General features: G+C 42.7%; 1 protein-coding gene and 2 non-coding genes across 3 annotated transcripts in view; 2 read left to right on the top strand and 1 right to left on the bottom strand.

Annotated features, from left to right (window-relative positions):
* Window positions 1-19,619, bottom strand: part of LOC140294994 (protein NLRC3-like) — a 334,914-nt gene that overhangs the window by 63,725 nt on the left and 251,570 nt on the right. The window lies entirely within an intron of this gene.
* trnak-uuu (transfer RNA lysine (anticodon UUU)) lies at window positions 7,280-7,352 on the top strand. The gene has a single exon. It is a non-coding gene; the product is annotated as a tRNA-Lys (tRNA).
* On the top strand, window positions 8,609-8,681 carry trnak-uuu (transfer RNA lysine (anticodon UUU)). The gene has a single exon. It is a non-coding gene; the product is annotated as a tRNA-Lys (tRNA).

Below are 19,619 nucleotides of genomic sequence, written 5' to 3'. Positions count from 1 at the left end.
ATCTTTTAATCATCTCTGTTAGCGGAGCTTTTGCGTTGGTTAATTGTTTTAGTTTCATAGCCCTCCGTTAGTGGAGTGATTTTGTGTTTTGCTCTTGGAGGATCTTTGCGCCGCCGTTATAGGTGTGCTGATAGATAACTGTTAAGGTTTCATAGTGCCTCTGTTTCTGAGAGAGCTTCTTTTGTTTAAGTCTGCCTCGTTAGGAGAGCTGCGAGTTTCTTATCTTTAATAGCTCTTTGTTTTCCTCCTGGAGTGGAGAGGCTTTTGGTTTGATCATTTTCACAGCTGCACTCTCCTCCTCCATAGTTATTGAGGAGAGTGCTCAGGAGTTTCACAGCCCCTTTCTTTGCTCTGTGAGCAGATCATCAACCTGTTGTTTATATGAATAAAGTCTTGACTTTGAACTTGACCCTGCATCTGTGTCCTGAGGCCTCGACTAAATCTTGAGACATATTTTTACTTGGTGTAGATTTAAGTTTTAGACTAATCGACGAGCAAATTGTTGGTCAGGAACATCCCTCGTGGGTCCAACTCGCCTCAGCTGAACTCAGATGGATCGTCCCAAGAAATCTACAGTACATACGATGTGATAGAAGTACAGCCTACAACCCCTGTAGAGCTTCTGTTGCTGCTCTCTGTCACAGCTGTGGATTGTTTCTCCAGTCAGTAACTTGTTTGCTGCTCTGTCAGATAATGCAGCGACACGTGTTTCCTACAGACTGTCACAGACATTTTTGTGCTGTAGCTTTTGAATGCTGCTTTATCGACAGCTTAATTTAACTTAAAGCAGCACTTTGCTACTTGTTTCCTCCTCTCTCCCCCTGCTTTTTCTGCCTCTACTGTCACTATCAAATAAAGCAGAAATGCCTCAAAAGAATCTTAAATGTTTTCTAGACTGATGTAGTCCAGCGGCTGGCTTCCAGCTGTTAGCATCACACCTTAGCTTAGCGCAGATCATGTTCACTTTTACAGATTATGCCACTGACTTGTATCCACTGCGATTGTTTGAGCTGAGCTGAGCTGAGCTGAGCTGAGCTGAGCTGAGCTGTGATATTAGGAGCTGAAAGGCAGCTGCTGGGTGTACAGGAACAGAAAGAGACTGATCATGTTGTCTCACTGTGAAAATGATGGAGAAAGGGTTAACTCCCAGATCCTCCGAGTATTCCTTTAATGCACAAGGCTGGAAGGCAGTGTGGGCAGGACAGATGACATGGTGACAGTTTCCAACGTTTCCCTGCTGTAACGTCATGTTTTTGTTGGCTTTCATCACAGGATTGTGACACTGAGACCTGGGCACAGGTATCTGTCGGGCTGCTGGCTGTTGCCCGTGAAGATGTGCAGCTCACTCCAAACCAGCTGCACCTTCACCCGGTGTCGACTGGCATCATTGCTGAGGGAGGTATGGTGATGGATGGTCTGCAGAACCTGCCTGAGGCTCTTTGCCTCGTCTTTGGACTGTCACATGCTGCACATCTGGACCCTAAAGCATGAAAAACACTTTCTGTCACTGCAGGGAAGTAAATTGCTGCTGATATCAGACACACAGCTCACACAATGAAGGAAGTCTACCTGCTCATGATGACAACCATGAGATTTTGAAAGCTGTGACTTATTTGGAGAAGAAGTTTAAACCTTTAGAAGCTTCGTTTGTGCAGTATGCTGATAAAAGCCATAAATGTCCTCAGCTGACTCTCCTGTTGCTGGCCAGCCTGTTTCTTTCTGAGTCGACTCCGGAGCAGCGAGGTCTGTCGTTCCCTCATCTGCTGTTCCTGCTAACAAGCTGAAAATGAGTGGACAGCATGTTTATTCTGTGGGTGCAGGTGGTGAAGGAAAAGTGACCCATTCCTCTCCGGTGTGTTACCCTGCAGGGACACTCGGTGAAGCGTGCTTTTTACTGTCTGAACTGTGTCCGATCGGTTTCCTCTGCAGAGATCTGATGTGCAGATTTGTCTAACCTCTGCACCAGATGTTCTGCAGGTGGTGAACGTCACCGACCTCCACCAGGACACATTTACTGGTGTTCGTTTGAAGCTCAGCAGCCCTCGTGTGTATCAGTGGAAACCTGAGGACACACCAGTGATAACAGATCTGATGCAAAGCGTTTGCAGCATTGTTTCTCCAGTAGACTCAGATTTTATCACCTTTAGATTCACGCTGCACTGCTTCTGCGTCTAACGGGCCTGACAAACCTTATGAAGAGAACTGGTTTGGTGTGCAAAAAGAACCTTTTGTGACCGCTGATCTGTGCTGGAACACGTCTGCTTTGCTGGTAACTCTGACACCGGGCCAGGACAAGCTTTACATTCTCTACCACTCTGAACCTCGTGTTTCACTCTGAGAACACAAGACAAATGGCAAAGGACAGTCTGTGAAACAGTGAGAACACGTGTGACTGGACATTTACTCCAGACAAGCACCCTTTTTGTTTTTTTTTCTCCAAACTGATGACAGCAGAAGGCACATTGGTCCATGGTGGAAGCTCTTGGACAGAGTTTTAGTTATTTCTCACAAAGAAATATTCTTGAGCTGAAAATGGTCTCATATCTGGTATTTGGACTCAAACAAATCTGTTCTTCTGACACCACAGAAAGCAGAATTAGAGGTAGATATTTCCTGGAAACGTTTGCAGCAACAACTGCGATTAAAAAGTTAAATCTGTCAGGATGATGCTGCTGTCTCAGCTGAAATCAGCTTTTAATTCTATCTTGTTCTTTCCCTCTCAGAGAACACTGGCAGAACTCTTCTGTTCGGTGGGGCAGACCATCACAAGGTCCCACCCACCTGCAGAGCCTGATAGATGCAGATGTTTTCAGAGCAGCTGGACGGGCCACAGGACATTCCTTTATTCATGGAGCTCCTCGCTTCGCTGGACTGAGCCCATCCATGTTGCAGCTTATCGTTGGAAGTAACCAGGAGTCTGCTGTATTTGAGCTTTCTGACTGCCCTGATCCAGATGTTGCTGATGTGGCGTCTGCAGCGAGTGTTCCTTCAAGTCATCGTTGTATTTTGTCATGACGCAACTTCTTGAAATGAACTTGAACTGATTATTCTGGTGCTATCATGCAGACATGTTGACTTTGGATCTACCACAGAAAGCATGGAGCGCATCAGTGATGGAACGCTGCCTCACGCTGTTAACTGGAGCTTGATAGTCAGAGGGAGCCGACTCCACCGGAGCGATGTGAGCTGAACAGCCTGGCCTTCAGCTGGGCTCTTCCTCCCATTAATGATGACAACAGAGAAAATCCTGCAGCATGCGGTCTGAATAAATCAAAATGAAATGAAGTACATGTGGAGAAAGATTTGAATGTATATTAACTGCAGAACAAACTGATCCAATCGTCTCTTTTTTCCACCAACAGCTGCATCTAAATGATGCTTTGCAAACTCTCTGATCCTTTCTGTAGGTCATCGAACGGAGACCAACACAAATAAAGCAGCTACGTCAGGGGCTGAAAGACAGCGGGGTTCCCAACATGATCAAAGAGCGTCCTGCCCCAGCTGCTGTCCTTTTCAAACATCTGCACAGCCAGCTGTGGACTCACAGGCTGCTCACCTGAACATGCTGACTGCTTCCATCAGTACCAGCAGGGCTTTTATTGGGATTGTACTTATAAAAGTGGAATAAGGCTTTAAGTGGAACATGTTGCAGTTCTATCATTCAGAGATTACAAGCCTCCAATGTTCTATCCAATAAAATGTGCTTCTATAAAAGTGCTGCTCTGTTCTGTTAATAAACCCTTTCAGTTTACAGCCTCTGAGGCTGTTTTTACTTCTCAGACCATCCTGAAAAGGATCATGAGGCCGATGCCAGATAGTGAGGATGAGCACAGCAGCCTGGAGGAGACGTGCAGCTCAGGCTTTCTGAGAGACCACACTGAAAATGCTCAGATTGTAAATGTTCTCTCAGAGAAACAGACCTGAACAATGTACATCTCCTAAAGCTGCTGCTGATTCTTCACACTGACTCCATATTTCTGAAACCTGGTGGTGGAAAATCTACCCGGTAACATGATGGAAACATTGTTTGATTTTACCGCAGAAAGACCAGTTTCTTTTTACAGGTGAAGCAGAGATTCTTTGATCTTTGGGTAAACTTGAGAAAGTTCTGATGTTCAGCATCTTATTGGCAGCTTTAAATACTTCTGACTGTGTCTCTGTGGGCTCCTCTCAGGAACTGCACCAACTCCTGAAGCTGTGGACAGGTTGGAGTATACCTCCCCAGCAGCTGTATGCAGGAGTTCCTCCTGAAATGACCACGCCTGTAGCCTCAGCCTGCAGGACCTGCTGAAACTGCCTCTGAAGAGCCAAAGCTAGCAGACATTCAGAGAAAAGCTCCAAGCGTCTGTTAGAAGTACAGACTTTGGCTTTGGAATGATCTGATGTGAATAATGTGAGAAACTGAGCGTCTTTAAGTTGAACATTTCAAAGTTGTAGCAGTTAGTCTGTTCCTCTGTTTCATGCTGCTCATTGAAGGCTGTGGAGCAGTGAGCCATGTTAAGGCTTTACCTCATTAACTGGAAGTGTGTGAGGTTGGGAACAGTTCAGGAGAACTGAGAACAAACATTTCAATCTGAAGTTTTAGTTACAAATGTTAAAGTTTGGTTAATAAAGACGATTGAACATGAAGTGTTTGGTGCACTTTTCCATCCAGCAGTGTGTGAACGTTGGTGAACTCGTCCAGTTCTGCTGTGGCTGCATCAGCTGCTGTGGTGCGGCTGCATAGATGTGGAGTGCATCCATGAATGGAACATCGGGGTCAGGTGACCTGGCCATGTTCTCGCTCAGGTGTCCTTCAAGCTGCACTTGGGCTCCTTCAACTCGGTCCGTTTCACCTCCGAGGTCATCAGAGCCGTGTGGTCCATCCCAGTCAGTCCCACAGTCTGCCTCCACCTGAACACAAATAAAACACCATCACAGTTTTAAGCTTATTCAATAGTTTGTAGGCTTTCTTGAGACTTAAACAAAAGCTTTGGCATCTTCAGATGTTTCACTGAAACATTTTCAGTTGCAGTTTTAAACTGTGAAGCTATGAAATCAGTTCTCCTCAGTATAAATATTAAGTTATGTAATCTAGCCAAATCATTTTAGGCCTTTTAAATGTATCATTTAAATAGTGGCTCCTGATATGATGCACTCAGCTGTTTTAACACACCTGATCAGGATCCTGAAGGTGTCTGAATGATGTCCAAAGCTGGTGGGGAGACTGGCTGCCTGCTGCTCTCAGGCCGTGATGGTTCCAAGCATCCATGAAGAAGGCAAGTTGCCTCTGCAGCTGAGGCAGAAAAGCCCAGTGGAGAGCAAAGAGATGACTCATCATCAGGGGTCAAAAGCCCTTCTCTCTCCAGGCTGAGAAACAGAGTATGGAATGGGTCAAGGACTGGAATGGAAACATCTGTCCATCAGCGTTCTATCCTGGAAGAACAAGAGACATGATTCAGAGAAACATTCCAAGCAGGAAGAGAAGATGTTTCTGCTCTGAATTAGAACTTCTAGCTGCTGGATGTTATGACTCTACAATGAGGAAACTGATGCTCATAAGTTCAGTGATGGCTTTAGAAATGTGTGTCCAGCCTAATCTGGTCTTGGTGGAGCACTCGCCTGAAAAAGTAAGTCTGAAAAGGTTTGATGCTGCTGCAAATACAAACAGTTCCAACACATCACGATCCGTCACAACAGAAAGAAATCCTCCTCCTCTGTCTCTCACAGAGCAGCAGTGTATGTGGACCGTCCTGCTGGCACTCTGTCCTTCTACAGAGTCTCCTCTGACACACTGATCCACCTCCACACCTTCAGCACCACATTCACTGAAGAACCTCTGCATCCTGCACTCTGGTCAGTTCATTCCTCTGTATCTTTATAGAAAGTGTCTTTCTGTCTGAGAAACACTCACTGTTGAGCAGAAAGTTCACTCTGCACATACCTGCCTCTTTCATTCAGAAACACATTTTCAGCTTCATGGATTCATGGAGGGATGCACAGATATATCGTCCTAACATCGGTATCAGCCAATACTCAGCTTGTTATCTGCAATCGAGGAATCAGCAAAAAGGATAACATGAACCGATGGCATTGACTGATGTTGAGCTGGTGTTGCAGGAGCTTTGCCCTGAAACTGACCAGCTTGGCCTACAGTTGCAGATTCAGCAAATATCCAGTAGATGGAAGCTTAATTCCACAGAAATCTATTCTTCACAAGAACATTTTGTTTGGGTTGTTTACAAGTACTGAAGTCATTGAGTAGGTAAGAGTTTAACTTTTGAAACTGTGACTCCATTCTTCACCCTGGGCTGGGACTCCTGCCCCTGGCAATCTCCTTGATGACACCTCCTCCTGAATCTGATGAATAGCACCAGAAGTCATCTGGGACGACCTGGCTTGGCACCTCCTTCCACCACAGGTGCAACTGCGTCGGCCGCCGGATTAGTGGCACAATGTTCAAGGAACTTAGCTTTCAGAGCAGGACCCAGGCCAGCGAAGAAGCCTCGAAACTTCTCGTCTCTTTGTGCCAAATCTCCATAGTCGGGAAATGCCTCCACGACCAGCACGACCTTGCTCAAACAGGTTGGAGGAATCCTCGTGAGCTCACCGTAGTAGTCGCCGCCATCTCCCGTCCCTCCAGCCAAGGAAACTCTGGCTTCCGTCACCAGCAAAAGGAGTGGGTAGATCCACCAAACAGAGACCAAGTGAACTTGACAGGGTCATGTCTCCACGCCGCGTGATGCTAACTTAGCCTCACGCTAACTCACACATCAAGCTAACTTCCATGGACCGGCAAAAGTCTAAACATATAAAAACATCACCTCTGTCACCAATGTAACCGAGCTTGCTGGGTTAATTCAACTTAACACTTTAAAATAAAAACATTAATGGAGACTGGATACAGAGTTTAACTTTCAGAACCTGCCGCCCCCGTTTTATTACTCCTACTCCCAGAATCTTACTGTCTACAATACGACAACTCTAGCCAATGTGAGAGGACTCTTCACCAAAAAGCCAAGACAACGTTTCTGACAGTTGAATCGTACTGGAGTCCGCTGGAGTCTAACTGGGATCAAGCACCAAAAATACAAGAGCGAGAGACGTTCATTGGAGCTCCAAGCGTGTCTGATGGACGACTGTTTGGTGTCTCAGGTCCCAAAGATGCTTGAATTAGAAACTGAAGGCCAAACTACACACTGTTAGGTTTAAGCTTTAACATTTGTATCAGGCAATAAACCAGTTGGGTTGTGTGTTTTTATAAAAAGTGTCACTTAAACTGTGATCTGTCACATTCAGAGCCTGGATAGCTCAGTCGGTAGAGCATCAGATTTTTAATCTGAGGGTCCAGGGTTCCAGTCCCTGTTCAGGCAATGCTACCTCTGAATATATGATGGTTACTATCATTGCGTTATCTTATACTTCTATGAATGCAGAGAAGAACTCTACACTAGTCACTTTAAAGCCAATAGGTACATTTGGAAAGAGAGTTCTTAGAACTGTCAACCTCCAATTTAGCTATAAGAACTGCCCTTCCCCAGTGGAACTGTTTGATTTTACATTCGCACATGAGTCGGGGATCTTGATCGGGACTGATGTAACGCAACCGTCTGCGACAGATGTGTTACTTTAGCGCCACTCAACAACAAAACCTGCGAAAAGTAAGAAGAGAAGAAAACAACACCACCAAGAAGCTAACATGGAGAGTCAGGAGGCCACCGTGTTCATGGTCTGCATGACGGTGATATTAATCATGGACGATCACATCAGGCGTCTATGATGGAGGCTGGAAGAGCGCACAGCGAGAGTCAGGAGATGAAGAATCGAGCAGCAGGCGATACTTCTTCTTTTCATGAAGACAAGAAGGAGAGAAGAGCGCCGCAGACAAAGGCGACAACGTCTAAGTTTAACTTATTAAACAGGCGCCGGTTGTATCCGTGTTGCATGAGTAAACATTTCAGACAAGGGGCGGAGCTACCAGCCACCAAACACCTACGTCATGTTCCTGTGGAACCCAGAAAAGACCTCGAAGAAGGAGCTAAAATGGTTCTAGGAACTGAGGGCCGTGGTCCCTACTTCCTGTATGTCCGAATGCACGAAAAAACGGCCCTATTCCTGAAAAGGTTCTAGGAACTGCAAAAGGTTCCTACAGTGGGAATGTGCCTAATGTGTTCTTTGCGCCACTTCTGCAACTCTTAAAACATATATTAAAGACAGCAAGGGTTATGATCTTCTTCGTTGTGTATGACGAGGTTTCTCAAAGACAATGAAAACACTTCCTCGTAGACATATTCACTGTTCTGAACAGCCAATGTGAGAGGACTCTTCACCAAAAAGCCAAGACAACGTTTCTGACAGTTGAATCGTACTGGAGTCCGCTGGAGTCCAACAACGGTAACTGGGAGCAAGCACCAAAAATACAAGAGCGAGAGACGCTCATTGGAGCTCCAAACGTGTCTGATGGACGACTGTTTGGTGTCTAAGGTCCCAAAGAATCTTGAATTAGAAACTGAAGGCCAAACTACACACTGTTAGGTTTAAGCTTTAACATTTGTATCAGGCAATAAACCAGTTGGGTTGTGTGTTTTTATAAAAAGTGTCACTTAAACTGTGATCTGTCACATTCAGAGCCTGGATAGCTCAGTCGGTAGAGCATCAGACTTTTAATCTGAGGGTCCAGGGTTCCAGTCCCTGTTCAGGTGATGCTACCTCTAAATATGTGATGGTTACTATCATTGCATTATCTTACACTTCGGGACTCATGTGACGCGACAGTGACGTGTTACTTTAGCACCACTCAACAACAAAACAAAACCAGCGAAAAGTAAGGAGAGAAGAAAACAAAACAACACCACCTAGAAGCTAACATGGAGAGCGAGGAGGCCACCGTGTTTATGGTCTGCATGACGGTGATATTAATCATGGACGATCACATCAGGCGTCTAAGATGGAGGCTGGAAGAGCGCACAGCGAGAGTCAGGAGACGAAGAATCCAGCAGAGGGCGATACTTCTTCGTTTCATGAAGAAAAGAAGGAGAGCAGAGCGCCACAGACAAAGGAGACGACTTCTAAGTTTAACTTATTAAACAGGCGCCGGTTGTGTCCGTGTCGTATGAGGAAACATTTCAGACAAGGGGCGGAGCTACCAGCCACCAAACACCTACGTCATGTTCCTGTGGAACCCAGAAAAGACCCTGAAGGAACTAAAATGGTTCTAGGAACCGAGGGCTGTGGTCCCTAGTTCCTGTATGTCCGAATGCATGAAAAAACGGCCCTATTCCTGAAAAGGTTCTAGGAACTGCAAAAGGTTCCTACAGTGGGATTGTGTCTAAAATGTTCTTTGCTCCACTTCTGCTACTCTAAAAACATACCTTAAAGACAGCAAGGGTTATGATCTTCTTCTTTGTGTATGACGAGGTTTCTCAAAGAAAATGAAAACACTTCCTCGTAGACATATTCGCTGTTCTGAACAGCCAATCAGAGCGGACTCACCAATAGCCAAGACAACGTTTCTGACAGTTGAATCGTACTGGAGTCCGCTGGAGTCCAACAATGGTAACTGGGATCAAGCACCAAAAATACAAGAGCGAGAGACGTTCATTGGAGCTCCAAACGTGTCTGATGGACGACTGTTTGGTGTCTAAGGTCCCAAAGATGCTTAAATTAGAAACTGAAGGCCAAACTACACACTGTTAGGTTTAGGCTTTAACATTTGTATCAGCCAGTAAACCAGTCAGGTTGTGTGTTTTTATAAAAAGTGTCACTTAAACTGTGATCTGTCACATTCAGAGCCTTAATAGCTCAGTTGGTAGAGCATCAGACTTTTAATCTGAGGGTCCAGGGTTCCAGTCCCTTTTCAAGTGATGCTTTCTCCAAATATGCAATGGTTACTATCATCACATTATCTTAGACTTCTATGAATGCACCGTCAGGTAGACTGATCAGTAGTAGATTAGCACAAGTGCATTTATTTCATTCATTTTTGTTTCCCCACGCTTATCCTGAGCAACGACTGTTGCAGTGGGTGATTTGTGGATGCACCACACCCACCATCTGTATCTAACAAACATCCTAGAAAAGTCCTGATGTTCTGCTGCACAGTTCGTGAAGCAAGAACATCCAGATTTTTTTAAATGAAAGAGGATGCGTTTTCTTTTTCACATGAATGCAATTACAGGAAGAACCAGAGGAAACCAAAGCATCTGGGTGTAGCAGAGCATGATGTCGTCAGAGGATGCTTAGTATGATTATTCCCCCGGCTTTAACACAGAGATTGTTTATCACCTGGCGTGGCTGTAGCTCAGGAGGAATCAGCAATCAGGAGGTCAGTGGTTCAACACCAGCTTCCAGACACTGAACCCCCAATGTATCCATCAGTGTATGAATGGACTAACCCAGTGTTAGAATGCATGTAGTTATGTGTAGACTTAAGATGTGCTGTATGAGCGTGAGTGCATGTAGTGTTAGAAGCACTTTGAGTGGTCAGTTAGACAAGAAAAGCACTATACAAGTCCATTTACCCACATGAGCTGAAGCAACTCATGATGTTAAGAAGGCATTTCACTTCAAAGACAGATCACAACATGAACTGGTGTACAGCGCAGAGCCATTATTTATCTTGCATCTTCTAAAAAGTCAGGCAAATCTCTTCCTCTGCAGATGTAACTTGACATTTAAACGTCTGAAGGCTGGTGCAAAAAAATATAAAATAAAATGTCAATCAAGTTTATCAAATGAATTCACAATTTTAATCGTACAATCCAAAGCGCTCTGCTAATCAATACAAACAGTTTATCAATGCCTTTACAAGTTTGCAAGCGTTTTCATGACGATTATCTTCCAATCGAGGATATTTCCCTGAAAAAAATGGCAAATACATCACAACTATTTTCATTAACTGACTTAAAAACATCACGCCTCAGTTACAGTTTACATCAGTTCCATTTTTACACCCACCCCCCATATGTGAATGAATTACCATACAATCTATAATCAGAAGAAGTCGAAGTAAGTTCATCATTTTTGTCCCATTATTCAGAACAATATTATTCAGTCTTTAAAAAGACACATTAAAGTGATAAAATTCATTCTTACAAATTAGGACACAAACTGTCTAAAGAGCATTAGCAGATACATCAACATATGTTTGGATTTTCTTATTCAAAAGTGATGAAGCAAGTCTGCAGCTATGCATGCGACACAAAGAGGATAAAGTCGGACACAGTGTTCACTAATTTGACCTGATCAAAGCTTCCATCTCACAGATGAATTTGAGTTGAAATTTATGATCAGATGTGTCCCAGCTCTGTGTTGCGTTCCTTTTAGGGATAACCAGTGCATATGGACCTGATTGACCTATCTCCTGCTCCACCCAGTACCTTAAAATGTAAACATGAGCAATATTAATAGCGTTCATAGTACAGCTAATGCACTTAATTAAATCAAACAAGTTCAGTGTTGCAAGAAACAAACAGCTGACATCAAATCCTGGTGAAACAATAGTTTATACTTTGAATTTGCATTAAAACTAAATCCTTTCTTTTTCTGTCTCAGCACCGGGCCGTAGTCGTGGTCAATATTTATTTTTACTTACCCAAGAGTGTCGTTGCGTCCATCAATCCAGAACCAGGTGTTGTCAGGTTCTTTTAACCCAATCCAGTATCCATGGTTAGGGCTCTGGTAATACCGGATGTTTTTACTGACAAATTCCTGGAAGTCCTGACATGGCGGATCATCGGAATCATTCACACTTTAGTAAAGGCATCAGTTATAATAATTCAAAAGAAAATGGAAATTTGGAAAATGCCATTTATGCTCTTTATAGCTCACCTGTTCTTGCAGATTATCAATAACAACCAGATCTGCAGCTTTGTCTTTGCAATAAGTTCGACTTTGTGGCCATGTCTTCCAACTTGGGGGTTCATCATAAAACAGGTAGCACTTTTCCTGGTAAAGAATCCAGCCGTCCCGACAGGGCTGACACTCACGAAATGGGCGGAGAAATTGATTAATTATTAAATCTAACATGTCAAAATCAAATGACAGCCTTTTTAAACTGACTGAAATTATACGGATTAGACCAACTTGGATTTTAATGAATGTGATTTAATTGGAATCTTATTACAATGAATTGGATTACAATTAGTTTAAAATGGACTGTAGTTGAAATGCCTCGAGATAACATTTGTTGCGATTTGATGGTATGTAAATAAAACTGAATGATAACAAATGATAAAACCTTAAAAGACTTATGACTGTTATCCTACATGAGGAACTATAAATCTATCTACTTCTAATATTTCCATTCTGGAGCATCTTTTTTGGCAGGACGTTTTCTTCCAGAATAAATCCAGCAGGTATAAACTCAAGATATTAAATGTTTTTTTCAACTTTATTAGTTGCGTTTCAGGTCTGAAAAATGTTTTTAAAAGGTTGTGATGTGGGTTAGTAATAAAGAAAATTAGACGATAGTTATTATGATTTGGCACAAAAGATGTTCAGAGGAGCTAAAGTTTGTCCTCAAATGTGATTAAAAACAATGTTCCTCAGAGAAAGACTGGAAGGGACCTGCATATTTCTGCCTCTACAGAGCAGAATATCATTAAAGCATTCAAGGAATCTGGAAGAGTTTCAGTGTAAAGGACAAGGGAGCAACCCTAAGCTGGACACCCGTGACCTCTGACCCCTCAGACGGCGTTGCATCAAGAACCGTCATTCATCAACAGCTGATAGAAGCACATGGACAAGGGATTACTGTGGAAACCTTTGTCAAGCACTACAATACAGAGTTCCATTCACAAGCTTTACTGTGCAGAAAAGAAGCCTCAGAAAAGAGGCGGCGTCCACTTCTCTGGGCTCGGAGGCGTCTGGGATGGACCATCACACGGTGGAAACGTGTACTGTGGTCAGACCCATTAGTATTCCAGATCTTTGTTGGAAGAAATGGAGCAAAGAGCAAAAGCAGCATCCAGCCTGCTGTCAGCAACCAGTCCCTGCAGCCAGGCTCTGTAATGGTATGGGGTTGGATCAGGGCCCTCGGCAAAGCTCATTTCCACTTCCGTGATGGCATTATTAATGCAGAAAAGCTCACTCAGATTTTACAGCAACATATGCTGCCTTCAAGGCTACATCTTTTCCAGGGATGTCCAAGCATTGTTCAAGCAGACCATGGAAAACCACATTCTGACACATTCCAAAGGCCTGGCTGAGGAAGAAGAGGGTACGGGTGCTGGACTGGCTGCCTGAACTTTGAAATGACAAATATGGTTATGTGCCTGAACTGCTGCACAGTTTAAGATGATTTTACTGGAAGAAAAGCTCTTCATCACTTGATATTCTCAATGCCTGAATGTCTTTTCAGTGTCATGAGAAGGAAGATTACAAAGCTTTACAGGCATGCATTTTACAGGCCTGAAATGCATAAAGAGATATACACGACCAAGATGACGAAACAATGACGTCAAGGCTACTTTTCTTTGTTTTGGGACTCTCTAAAACAAGGCTTCTGAAAGCAGAGGGTTTTCTGATCAACATGAAACTCATGTTTTAATTCTCACTTTCTGAAGAAATCAGAAACATGACATCAAAATTGAAAATGTTGATGCAGGTCAGACGTTGCATCAGGGTTGAAAGGTAAGAATGTGTTCAAAACGGTTTAAATCTCTTTAAAGAAGGCAGAGAAGATTTTACTTTTGGAAAAACTAAAGTAACGCTTGTAGAATAAATAACTTATAGAAAACTGCATGCTTTTTATTCTAAATAAACTTTAAAAAGGGTATAAAGTATTGAATTTACCATCCTGCTAATAACATTTGGGTGTTTTTTTATGAAGTATAATGTTGTTAAATTACTTTATTATGTACTTACTTTTGTCAGGGCAGAATTAATTCACTGGAAATTTGTTGAATTTCAGGATGACTTCCAGCGTCCAGTTGAAGTCGTCTTTCTGTCTGTTCAGGTGCTTGGTCTGATTTTCTAAGATTTCAATCTCCACCATCATCAGATCGGTCCGATTCTTCAGGACTCTGTTGTCGGCAGTCAGCTGCTCGGTCCGATTTTTTAAGACTTTCATCAGCTGCTCATTTTCTGCTTCGAGGTTTGCTTCCTGTTTGTTCATTACAATGGTAACTGAACAAAAAGAGAGAGCACGTCAGTCAGTCAATATATATCATATTTGCAGTTGATATGTCCATAATGCTACTGTTATAATTGGCTTTGATCTTAGACATTATAAATTCATATTCTGTATTTTCCTAAATAACGTTCCTCGCTGGTACTTTTCCACTTTGCTCATACTGCACAACAGATGACCTTAAATGTTCCAAGACCTTAGAATGACATAAACAACTGGGTCAGACAAAACATCTCTATTAGGGCAGATAGGTGTGGTACATTAGATCCACGCCTAAAACAGCACACACACACACATTGTTTATCACATCCAAAGAACACAACAAGGACAGCAGCTGGCCTGAGCATGTCACCCAAAACTGGCCAATTATACTCTGACAAGTGTGAAAACAACTTCTGTGAGATAAAGCTGAATATAAATATGAAATGTTTCCGGATAACGGGGCTCGGCCTGACGGATTTCCTGCGGGAGCTCTGGCACTCCGAGTCCAGCGCTGCAATAAACTTTACATGTGACCACTAATAAATACTTTTTTAATAAACGATTTCTCCAGCTTGTTCTTGAGCTTCCAATGAAAAAACCGGGCTAACAAAGTACATCTGTGAACACGTTCACCAAAGATTCAGCTGCTCCTTTCTCCACCTCTCAGCCAAACTCGGCAGTTCTTGTGATGAGAGATTTCAACTCGTGTAACCTCTCCCAGGAACTGACGAGCTCCAAACAGCTGGTGACATGCGCCATGCAGGACAGCAACACACTGGACCACTTCTACTCCACCATAAAACCCTCATACCGCTCCATCCCCCACGCTGCCCTTGGACACTCCGACCACTGCATCATACAGATGGTCCCCAGATACAGGCAGCAACTGAGAAGGGCCAAACCATCCAGGACTACAGTAAGGAGGTGGACTCCAGAGGCAAGGGACATGCTTCAGGACTGCATGGAGTCTACTGACTGGGAGTCACTGAGGGGCCCTGAGGATGACAACGGCAGCTTTTCTGACACTGTATGTTGCTGCATCAGCTTCTGTGAGCAGGTCTGCCTCCCAACCAAAACCATCACAAGGCACAATAACCAAAAGCCCTGGTTCTCCAAGCAGCTCAGAGAGCTCAGGCGCCGGAAAGAGCAGGCGTACAGAAAGGGTGACATGGACACATTCAGGCTGGCCAGACAGGGCCTCAAGAAGACCATCAAAAATGCTAAAGAGGACTATAGAGCCAGACTGGAGCGTGATTCAGGCACCAACGACCCTGCAGTTGTGTGGAGTCCCCTCAGAACCATCACAAACGTCCCCTCCCCCGGACTAGCTGACGATCTCAACACCTTCTACACCAGGTTTGAGAGACCCCCTGCTGCTCCATTGTCTATATTATTGAATATATCCTCTTACCTATCCTTCTCTCCTCACTCTCCTCAATCTCAAAACGATCTCTCACTTAAGTCCCCAAACTATCTCCAAACTATATTAATGCTTTCCAAACTCTAGTATCCAAACTATCCAAACTCAAAACCTGAACTGACTGTAACTCTCCATAAAAAACACATTTTAAATGGAGACTGAGGGGTTTATATACCTGTCAATACTTAAAACAAAATCTGAACCGCGTCCTGAAGCAGTCACGTCGTACGGCCGCATAGCGAAGCATAGACATATACAGTAGCGAGCCTTCTGACGTCATCATTTTCAGCTCCTCCCCTAAATTCAGCAAACCGTTCCCTCCGTTACTCCAGACAAGCCTCAGTCAGCACGTCTCTGAACATCACAACAGGAAGCTGCGTACAGGTAAGTCAAGAAAAGAATACATGTAGCGGTCAAACATTTGCAGAAATGCCTTCAAATTGCTTTGTGTCATTGGTTTGATTCCTGCAGCTGGACACGGGCAGTCAGAACATGCACCAGAGAGTGAAAAAGTTTAAATAACCTGGCTGCTATTCACAGTTAGCATGTCCTGCTAATGCTAATGCTAATGCTCTGCAATACCAGACACACAGCCTCAGCTATAAATTTCCCCTAAGCCGGCCAGATGGACAAATAACATGGAGCTTTATCCTTTTAGCTGTGTGTTAAACATACTTCTGGGCCCTTTTCTAACCGTTTTTAACAGTTTTTTTTATAAACTTATTTCTGTAGTTTTGCTGAAATCTTTTGTCATTTAAAAAGTTTGATGATCATTGTAAAATTTAGAATAGTTCTTTCCAGGCTTATCTGGGTATCGTTTGGCTTTTTGATAAAACTGGAGCAAAAACATGAAGAGGAGTCATAGCATTATTATAAAAACTTGTCGGTGATCCAGGAAAGTATCACACGAGCAGAAGAAATACACAGTTATCCTCAGTATCAGTGTCCGATTTCTCAGATTTACACTCTGAGAAAGACACCATTAAAAGACAGTCTGACTGTCCTCTTCAGAAGTGTCTCATGAAAACTTCATTATTCAGTTTTCTTTATATATCCAATATTTTATTTTATCCACGAATCAACAAGGATTGATGGCATTATAAAAAGGTTGTACATATATTTACTCATAAAGCCCACATCTGGAGTTAAAATGGAGCTAAAATTATCCTTATTAGGAGGATCTGTGCAACTTTTAGGAGCTGATACTCCGATCTGACCACAACACAAGATCACTTTTCACACTTCAACTGGACACATAAGTTTACCAGTTAAGATCATTTCGTAATTAAAATAAAGGAGATTGTAGGTTATTTGGGTTGAAAAACATTTCAGAGTTTTAAAGGTCTGTGAGTTTCTTTAGGTTTCACTAAAGCAGCTTTCTGGAATGAATCACTGGACGAGCACTTCTGATGCCAGAAAAACATTTATATTTATATTTAAATGACAGCCTCAGAATGGTCCACTTCATGTTGTTCTTCAGAGTGTCTCAGATCAGTCAAACAGCTCCTGCTGACGTGCTGTTCGCCACACAGAACTAGATCATTCCCCCACTGAAACATCACGTCTTCTCAGTTTCAAGCCTCAGTCCAGACTGAAGCTCCCTGAGTGCTGAACCGTGGGCTTCAGAGTTTAACCTGTGACAAATCTGAGATTACTCTGTTACTTTCCTGGATCCATGACAGCTTCTGGAAATGAGAACAAATTTAGAAACAGAGAAAATCTGAACTTCAGGCTTTGGGATGATATTGGGACCCTTTCCTCAAACAGTATCATTGTCTTAATGTAGTAAAATGATTTAAGTTGATCATGTTACACTGACTCAGATGAGATTCATGGGATATTGCACACAGTGGGTGTCATTCTACAGAGTATATTATTAATTTTTTTCTGAATTAGATCAAAAAGCTCCAAATATTTTGAACTGTGACCTTAGTGGGTCTTTAAAGAACCAGTTTAAAGTTCACAGGAATTTGAATAAAAACCACAGTTAAAAGTTTAATGAAATGTGACTAGATGGTTAGAAACTGTTCAGAAAGCTTATCAAGAGAAGAAGAAAAGTGGGTGTGTGTAAAAACATGCTGCACGCCACAGCTGGATCTTATTGTTTGTACTGACAGTTGCAGACAGAGTCCATCAGTCGGAGGACCAGGACCAGAATGGAGCAGCAGAACCAGGATCCGAACCCCTCCACCAGGAACAGAGCCGGCTCATCCTCTGGTTCCACCGGGCTTCAGGTCAGTGTGGAGGACATTAAAGACATGTGGACGAGTTTTGAAGTTCCGTGTATCCTCCGCTTGTTCTGGTGTTTCCTGGTTTCATCTCCTCTCTCTCTGAACTGGAGATACAGATGTGCTGCAGGCTAAATGATCTGCTGGAAGAAAATCAGTGGGGAGATTGTTGTGGTGGGCTTCAGATTTGAGAGGTTCAGGAGCTAATCTTCATTATTTGTGTTTATAGTCTCTGGATTACATCAATTAAACCTGGTGGTGGTAATACTTTAATGGTTAAATGTTAAATGACAGGTTTGTAGCTCTCTCTACCTCAGTGTAAATAGTTGTTTTAGAGTGAAGCTAAGACTATTTCCCTGTTTGCTGTTGAGCTGAATGGCTGTAGACCACTGGGTTGTAAGCTGGAACAAAGGGTTAGTGTAAAGAATGCTATGTATTACCACAACTGTTACTTTTATTAATTTAAACCATTATTCATCAACCTTTTTCAGCCCAACCTTTAAATGGTGTTTAAGTGTACAACTTGGACAAGACTGTGCTTCCTTCTATCATTTAGAATTATTGTAGCACAAATTCCCTTTCAAAGTTTCATCTTGACAAAAAATAATTAGTAAAAGAGCAAAAAAAGCAAGAGTTTACTGCTTAAAACCCTGAATGTGTGCTGAACACATCAGAGCATAGTACTGATAGCTGAGGGTACTTATAAACACAACCTCGGCCTTCACGTTTGATCGGAAATATTGAGACCTGTGTGGATGGGTCCGTCCAGGTCCAGTCCAAAGGTTAGCAAAGGTTAGATTAGAGAAATCTTTTGTGTTAACTTCAAAAGGATCAAAGTCTTCTTCCTCTCTGTCATTGCAGAAACATATAGCCCAAAAGGGATCCAGATGGTGCCGCTATAAGCACTGTGGGGAAGTTTTCAAAAGATCATCACATCTGAGGTATCATCAGAAGCTTCATAAAGGAGAGAAACCTTACAGCTGTTGTCAGTGTGGGGCAGCTTTCACTACGAATTCCCATCTTAAGACACACCAACGTATTCACACAGGAGAGAAACCTTACAGCTGTAGTCAGTGTGGGGCAGCTTTCACTCAATTATCTAGTCTAAAGAGACACGAACATACTCACACTGCAGACTGGTTTAAATCAACAAATTTTATAGCATATAAGACAACGTTAACTTGGGAGCAGGAACAGTAACTACCAATCAAAAGCCTTTCTTTTGTTCAGATTAAAACTATTTTGTGTGGATTACCACCTTCTCTTGTCAAGACTTTTGTTCTGAATTTTCTGTGGGTAGCACATGTTTGAAGAACTATTGAAAGTGCTTTATAAATTGTTGGGATTGTTTTAACTGTGGCCAGCTCTCCCACCATTCAAGACAAACATGGCATTGATTATGAGTGTATGGACAGAACTATATGCAATCTGTTTGAAACTAGAAACATATTTTATTCTGTTATACTGAACATTTATATTTTGTTTAAAGTTAAGATTCACGAAGTAGCTTTGCACAAGCTGTGGGTATTTATGTAAATATACAACATCTGTAGACACAATATATAATTTAATTTTAATGTGAAGTCTAGCTTTACACTAGTCTGTATTTCATTGTTCTGCATTTTATTAAAGGTCAGATGTCAACACTTCTCATGCTTTTCAGAGATATTTTTGAAGAAAATGTGTGTTTGGTTACGAGGGAAATTTGACCCTTATTATCTTCCCCAAAGACCCAGAAATCTTTAATGCAGTCTGACCAGACAGCTGTGTGATGCTCATGACTGAAGCTGAAAGTTAACGCTGTTCCAACACTAAAAGGGCAAGAGAACTTCAAGCTGTGAAACTGTTTCAAATGTCTGTTGTGTTGATGTCAAGAAGA

The sequence above is a fragment of the Leuresthes tenuis genome, unplaced genomic scaffold, assembly GCF_036924035.1.
Source record: "Leuresthes tenuis unplaced genomic scaffold, fLeuTen1.0.hap1 SCAF_1, whole genome shotgun sequence".
NCBI lineage: Eukaryota > Metazoa > Chordata > Actinopteri > Atheriniformes > Atherinopsidae > Leuresthes > Leuresthes tenuis.
This window is presented reverse-complemented; position numbering and strand designations above follow the sequence as displayed.